Source organism: Leptonychotes weddellii, chromosome 5 (assembly GCF_054177405.1).
Source record: "Leptonychotes weddellii isolate Sample4059 chromosome 5, ASM5417740v2, whole genome shotgun sequence".
In the NCBI taxonomy this organism is placed as follows: domain Eukaryota; kingdom Metazoa; phylum Chordata; class Mammalia; order Carnivora; family Phocidae; genus Leptonychotes; species Leptonychotes weddellii.
In genome coordinates this window covers 150658710-150666453 of record NC_138373.1, presented here as the reverse complement: position 1 = coordinate 150666453, position 7744 = coordinate 150658710, and the positions used below count along the sequence as shown (strand labels likewise).

The 7744-nt window shown below is 56.5% G+C and overlaps 1 long non-coding RNA gene across 1 annotated transcript in view; it reads left to right on the top strand.

Moving 5' to 3' along the window:
- The window catches only part of LOC145721911 (uncharacterized), a 2280-nt gene extending 1303 nt beyond the window's left edge, over positions 1 to 977 (top strand). Inside the window, exon 2 of the long non-coding RNA XR_014145934.1 lies at positions 660 to 977. This is a non-coding gene — a long non-coding RNA (uncharacterized LOC145721911). The remainder of the gene's footprint in view (positions 1 to 659) is intronic.
- Positions 978 to 7744: the final 6767 nt, after the last annotated feature.

Here is a 7744-nt window from a genome sequence, read left to right as displayed (position 1 = left end):
GAATAAATAAAATCTTAAAAAAAAAAAAAAAAAGATTCCCACCTAAATCTGTGACTGGGAAGCCTGCAGACCCACGTGGCCCCGGGGTTAACCAGGCGAACAGATGAGGGGGCCTCTGATGGCCACGCAAGGTTTCCTGGCAAAGCCAGGGAGGCCTCCCAGGTCCCAGCCCCGGGGCTGCACATGGGAAGGGGCGAAGTGGGCAGTGCCCCCTCTCTTTCACTCCGTCCCTCTAGCTTCAAGGCCAGGGCCCAGTTCTTTGGGGGCTGCCAGGTCAGTCACCATCCTGAGGCCCAGAAATCAAATGGGGGAAAGGAAGGCATTGGGCCAGAATAGGATTTCTGTCCCCCATTTCCCCACCCCCGTCCCCCTAGTGCCAAGGCCTAGGGCTGTAAGCTCTAGCCAGAGATGGGGGCGGAGGGTGGGGCAGGAGGGAGGAGGGGGAGACCCGGGTGCTTCCTGTGCCCCCCTCTTTCCCTTGGCCTCCTGGGACTCAGGGCTGGGTCCCCTGGGGCGGTGGTGTCTGAAGCTGACAGATCTGCCCTGTCCTTCCTGCCTGCTAGGGGAAGGGGTGGAGCTGGCTGGGGAGCTGGCTCAGATCCCCCTTCCCTAGGTCCTCAGGGGTTTGGCGTCTCACTAAACCCAGCCTGTCCCTCCAGGAGCCCCAGCTGCAGAAGAAAGAAGAATACCGGACTAGGGATCAAGCCGCCTGCCTCCATCACGTGAGAGACCTTGGACCAGTCTCCTCCCTCCAGCCCTCAGACTCAGACTCCCTCCTTGCTCCTTTCCCCTCTCCAGGCCTCCCACCCCTTCCTCTACCGGTCCTCACCCCTTCATTCATTCATTCACCCATTCGTTCATTGGACACCTCCAGCATGCCAGGCATTCAGCAGATCACCAAGGATTCGTGGAGCTGACATCCTTGTGGGAAGACGGACAATGAATAACTAATCTCACAATAAACATAAAATCGTAAATTGCAGTGAGCGCTATAAAGAAAAAGGCCAGAGTGCTGTCACAGGGAAATAACTGATGCTGGAGAATCAGGCGGTGTCTGTAGACACGACCTCGAGGCTGAGCCCACAGGAGGAGCCAGCGAGGAGACTGTGGAAGTGCATTCAGTGGAGGGAGGGCATCTGTGGGGCTTGGCAGCCACTCTGGCTGGAGTGTCGGGGATGAGAGTGGGGCCAGGATATGAGGGCCAGGCTGAAGATTTAGGATTTTTTTTTAAAGATTTTATTTATTTATTTGACAGATAGAGACACAGCGAGAGAGGGAACACAAGCAGGGGCAGTGGGAGAGGGAGAAGCAGGCTTCCCGCGGAGCAGGGAGCCCGATGTGGGGCTCGATCCCAGGACCCTGGGATCATGACCTGAGCCGAAGGCAGACGCTTAATGACTGAGCCACCCAGGCGCCCCAAGATTTGGGATTTTGATCCCAAGAGCCATGAGAAGGAAATATGTATTTGATCCATCTCTGATTTGAAGTATTATTTCCCTACGTGCACGTGCATCTGCCACATCTGCGCACTTTAGACCGAGTGAGCAAACAGCTGACTGTGGTGTGAACTCGTGGGTCTTGCCCCAAAGGGTCAGATAGAAATGACGTGATCAGGCCTGAGGAGAGGAGAAGTAGCACAAGGTTCTTAGTGGGTTATCCCTCTGGTCAACGAGGTTGGACAAGTCCTTGTTGAGCACCTGCTGTGTACTCCCGCATCCAGGCCTGAGCAGCTGCCTCGGGGGAGACAAGACCAGATGTGGGCCTTTTCCTACAGAACCCTGAAACCCCTGCTAGTAAATCTGAAAGAGCCCCCCTGAGATCAGAGGCCAACTCTCTCATTGTATAGAGGAATGGATGAGCAAGCCCAGACAGGGCAGCTGACTACCCCAAGGTCACACAGCAAGAGTCTGGACCTTGGCAGAGTTGGGAGCAGCTCCTCCCACTGTACCTGCCAAAGCTGAGATTTCCACTCAGGGTTCTAGCCCCAAACGGAAGACATTCAAACTCTCTGACTTCTCAGCCTGCCACCTGGTAAGGGGGTGAGACATGCAAAATCCCCGTGCCTGGCAGCCTCGCGGACATATTACACTTCTGCTTGCACCAGAGCACCCGGACACGCGACCACACCCCTAGGGTTGTGCCTGCGTCCCTCGGTCTTATTGTGGTAAGTGCGTCTCCTCCCCCAACAAAGGGAAGAGATTTTCCTGAGTGTATTATATCCAAGTCATTATCATATCCAATACATTAGCCGTCCTACCTGGAAAACGTTGGACACCGACGAGAGAAGTGAATGGCCATGTCTACCTTTTGTTTCAGGCAATCTGCTGGACACTTGCTATTTCTCATTGCTTTTTCATCTTTGAGACATTCCCAGGAGGCAAGTATTGGCATCCTCATCTTACAGATGAAGTAATTCATTACGAAGATAAGTAAGCAGCCCAATCCCACAGCAGATTAGTGGGGCAGGACCGAATTTGAACCCTGGTCTCTCTGGTTCCAGATCTCAGGCTCATCACTCAGCTCCTTTGTCATTATAAAGTGACATCATCAAAAGATATGGTAACTTTCTTGTGGAGGGGCCCCTTTGAGCTCATACAAACACTGAAATCCCACCAGATCACCCTGTGTTCACTTTCAGGGGAGAGAGGGGAACTTTGCAAGAGCAGAGATGCACTCACAATGCCAAGCTCAAATGGGTGATCCTGACTCCCATCACGCCCAGCCCGGTCCCCTGCCCTTCAGCATCCACAGCCCTGGTCCGTGGTCATACCCTGGATGACGGAGTGAAATGACAGGGTATCTGGTGTGGGCAGATCTGGGTTTTTCCAGCCTCCCCCTAAACTGGGCCACCTGGACGAGTCCCTCGCCCCAAGGTGCCCAGGTGATGGAGGTTCAGAGGCCCTCGTTAGCCACACTCAGCCCACCCTGCTATGACAGCAGCAGCCCCCTCCAGGTCAATACCAGGGTCCCCTCTGAAAAAAGCCACCCTTGGCCCTCCCCCACCCTTCCTATCTTTCCTCCACCTTCCCCAACCCGATCTCGTCACCCTCAAGCATGTCTGCACCATGTTGCCCTAATAGGTGTGGGAATGTATGAATGAATGACCCAACTCCCCATTCATCAACAAGCTCCTCAAAGACAAGCTGACCATTCGCCCCTCTCTATTACCCCAGACAGCAGAGCCTTGCCTAGGGGTGGGTCCTTGGGAAACCTGGGGCAAAAAGTCAGGGCAAAGAGGTCAAGTTCCAAGACTAAACAGTCATGTGACCTCAGTCAGTCAATCGCTTCCCTTTCTGCTCTTGTTTAACGGGACGATGGCCCTGCCCTTGTTCTGCCAGCCCCCAGCTACTAGGGGCTGACGGGAGAACATCCAGTGATAGCAACAGCACTTGGACAGGGAAAGAAGCAAGGACCACTATCAAACCCAAGGTCAACTGACAGCCACCTTCCGAGGGCCGACCCCTAGATGCTGAGAACAATAGCTGCCATTTACTGAGTCCCGTAATGTGCCAGGGACCATCCTAAGTGCTTACACACTACATCCGGTTTCATCCTCCACACAGCCTAGTAGGAAAGTGAGACACAGAGATGTCACGTCCTTTGCCAAGGACACACAGCTAATAAGTGGGGGTGGCAGGATTCAGACCCAGAGCTGTCTGACTCAAGAGCAGCACACCTTGCTGCCTGGGCAAGTTTATGTCCTCAAGAGTCATTCGTTCATTCGCACCGCTGGGCACCTTCTAACTGCAAGGCATCATGCTGGAAGGCGGGAAGGACCCAGCTCACAGGGACAAGGTCCCACTGGAAAGGCGAGGGATGCAGGAGTCGGAGGAGGCTCCAGGCCCGGCCACCAGGTGTCCTGAGCGATGCTTGGCCGCTGGGGCCTGGGCCGCAGAGTGGGGGTGGGGAGAGTACACAGGGCTGAGGAGGAGTTGGGGATAAGTATTTTAAACAAAGATCCATTTCTTAACTGCAGAACTTAGAGCTTTTGACAGGCCCTGCATCTCTAAAAAGAGGAAGTGGAAAGCAGGGTTTCCGTAACTTATTTGCCCACAAAACTGCCTTTTCAAGAGACGCCAATCCATCTCTGAGGAACACCAAGGCTTGGAAACATTAGCTCAGGCATTGGACTCTCGTTCTGAAATATAATTCATGTGCTATCAAATCTGGAAACGCCCTCAGAGATAACCCAGTCTGCCCCTCATTTTATGGATAGGGAAACTGAGGCCAGGGGAGGGTAGAGGTGGCCGGGGCAACAAAGGGCCTCCACAGCCCAGCCGGGACTCAAGCCCAGCCCTCGGAGTCCCCGTGGCCCACACAGCCCTGGAGGCCCTGGGTTGGGCCAAGGCACTGGGTATCTGTGTAGGCCTCTCCCCTCAAACTCTGAGCTCCTGTGTCTCATACAGAGTACATTCCCGAAAGTTCAGCTCAGCGTGAGAGATTCGGGGCAGACACCAGGAAGGGCTTTCTAGCAGCAGGGTCTGGAGAACAAGAACAAGAACAAGCAGTCTCCTTCTGGGAGCGCTTCTGAGAAAAGGGCAGAGGCCAGCGGCCCTGAGGCTGCCCTAGGCACTGGCCCAGCCTCCTTGTGGCCAGAGAGGGTGGGGCAGGGCAGGAAAGGAAGACTCAGGCCCCAGGAGCTACCTTCCTGGCTTGGGGTGGGACCCTCAGCTTGGACCAGAAGAAACAAGGACAGGCGAGAGCCCCTGTTGGGACAAGCCCTGGAACGCTGCCGTCCTTCATCCTCCACAGGAGCTCAGGCCCTCCACCTCCAGGAAGCCAGTCCTGCCTGTTCCAGCCTCGCCTATCTGTTCCTCCTTGGAACCCTGACAGCAACTCAACTCAGGAAAGACTCCCTGAGGTCATGCTGGGCCCTGGGGGGGCCAACACCAAGAAGGAAGGCATGGCCCTACCCTCAGGGGGCTCCAGGTAGGAGGTGGAGACCGGCCAGATGCCAGGCTGCGCTGCGTAAGGGGAGCTGCAAGGCCATCTCCACCCCCACTGGAAAGTAATACAGGAAGAGAATTCCAACTGAGTTCATGTCCAAGAGTGCATCCCTGAAGAGAGGGCCTCCAACCTGGGCTGTAAGCAATGATGGATGGGGAGCACTGGGAAAGTGCAAAGGCCCGGGGGGTGGGTGGAGGAGGGGACTGGCCCATGGTGGCACCTGGGGTCCAGTGGCAGGGGGGCAGAGTGGTCAGAGGCTGGGCTCAGGAGGTAAACTGTGGGTGCCAGTGCATTCCCACCTATCACTAGCTGGGTGAGCTCGGGCCTGTCACTGAACCTCCTGTGCCTCAGTTTCTTTCCTAGAAGGAGAATAATAACAGTACCCACTCACTGGGTTGCTGAGAGGACAGAGCGCTCAGAGCTGGGCTGGCCCACAGGAGGCTCTGGAAGTGTGGGTCTCTGCTGTCAAGGGGGCACAGGGTAGGGGAGGCCCGGCCCCAAGGAGCTTATCACACACCACCCTGGTCTGATGCTGGGATTCGATGGGCAGGTTATAAACTCCTGAAGGCAAGTCCACAGTGGCTACTCAGTAAACACTTGCGCACTTGAACTGATGTGAGCACCGTTCCCACCTCCCAGCACATAAATTACTACTACATACCAAACGTTGAGCCAGGTACTTGTGTGTGTGTGTGTGTGCATGTGTGTGTGTGTGCGCATATTCTTAATTAATTCTCCCATCCACTCCCACATGTAGTGATATATAATATTATCAGCATTTTACACATGCAAAAACCAAATCCCAAGAAGCTAACAGCATAAATTGCCCAAGGCCACGTGGATGCTAATGGCACAACTTCCTGACTCCAAGTCCAGTGCTCTTTCTACTGCCCTCCAAACCACAAACAACACAGCCTGTCCAGAGGCAGTGGGAGCCTAGGAAATGTTCGAGGGAGCTCTCACACTCCCCATGCACTCACCCAGACTAAGCTTCTGTCGAGGTCACTACCATACCCTTGACCCCTGACCTGTGCCCCTGAGCCCTCCCTCACCCCAATGTGCAGCCCCTCCCCTGCCACATCCCCCAAATCCCCACACACTCCAGTGTGACTGCAATTCTGACCTCCAGCTCTGGGGTCCAGAGCCCTGGCCCCCTGCCCTCTCCCCAGAGATTTGGGGCTCTGCAGGGGGTCATCACAGCCTCGGGGCTCCAGACACCCAGTGAGGGAGAGCAAGGCCCAGAGAGCTCGAAAAGTAAACACATCTGGACTGTCCCCCCCCCCCCATTCAGAATCAGCCAGTCTGCGGTGGGAGCCAGGCTTCAGTACTTTTAAAAAACTTCACACATGATTCTAAAGTTCAGCAAGAATTAGAACCAATCCTCCAGACACCTGCCTAGGAGCTGGTGAGAAATGCAGAATGGCAGGTCCCATCCCAGACCTGAAGAATGGGAGCCAGTGTGCTGCACACCTTTATGGTGAAAAGTACTGCCCTAGGCCGACGCCCGGCTTCCACACAAACCAGCAGGGAGGGATGAAGGCGAATCTCCTCCCCCTCCCCGGCCCCAGGACACTGGACGTGGTTAGTGAGTATCTAAAGCACTGAGAGAGGGGGCCACAGGCCTGAGGGAATGAGGGAGTGACAGCCTAGACCAGGCAGGTGCCTGGAGGTGCTAAAGTGCTTTCCCAGTGTCCCCTCATCTGTCCTCAGTCAGGAAGAGAGTCTCATGCCCACCTGGGGAAACCGAGGCTGGAGCAGAGGCTCGACTTGACCAGCACCACCCTCGCCCTCACACAGCCCCAGCCCCACTGAAGAGCAGATTTCCCCCATCTCAGCTCAGTGTGTCCTGGGAGGCAGGCAGGGAGGCACTGGGGGTCACTGCCCAGGTGAGAGATAAGGGCCTGAGACCCGGGGCAGGGAGCCCAGGGCAGAGCCTTCCACAGAGCAGGCCCAATGCCCTAGGAAGAGAAGCTAAGGGGTTAAGGGTCACTGCTGACGGAAGCAGCTCTGCCAGGCGGGGTCCTCAGTGGGCTTTCCGTCTGACGGCCAGGGGCTGTCATTCACTGTCAGGGCTGTCTGAGCAGTAAGGCTGGGGCTGGCGGCAACAGAACCCAGGCGGGGTCCCAGGAAAAGCCTGTAGCTCCTGAAAGTCCTCTCCACCCAGGGAAGGAAACCTAACTCTGCACCATTACGCTCACACTGTGGGCCCCCGTCTCTGCTGGGGAGAGAGGGCAGGCCACAGAGTCCACCGGCCGCCACACCTCAGTGAGGATGGGCAGACTGGTTGGGGTGTGGCTGTTCTGCCAAGGGCAGAAGCCAGGGTATCTTCACCCAGCACCAGTGCCCGCTCTCCAAACTCACTGCTCTCCAGGGATGGCTGGGGCCCTTGCCCTCTCTGCTGGAGGAAGCTGGGGCCCCCAGGGCCTGGGATGGGATGGAGAGGATTACAGTTGTCAGCATGGGGGTGGTCACGGCAGGGGTTCCCCCTCCCCTTCACCCCCCTCCATGCCCACAGCTCTGGGCATCTGGCAGCCCCTCCCTGCACCCCTGAAGGCCCACCTGCCTTATCCAGCACCTCTCAGCAGAAAGCCCAAGCACAGCAATGAGGAAACAGGAGAGAGGGAGAGAGAGAGAGAGACAGAGGGAGGGGAAGAGAGAGGCCCCCTCTGTCCAGCGTGGCTTCTCTGCAGACCCAGAGCGCCCACTGCCACCCCCACCCCCATCCTGGCACAGCTGGGCCAAGGAGGGTGAGGGAGAAGGCGGGGAGCCGGAGAGGGGCGCTGTGGGACCCCACGCC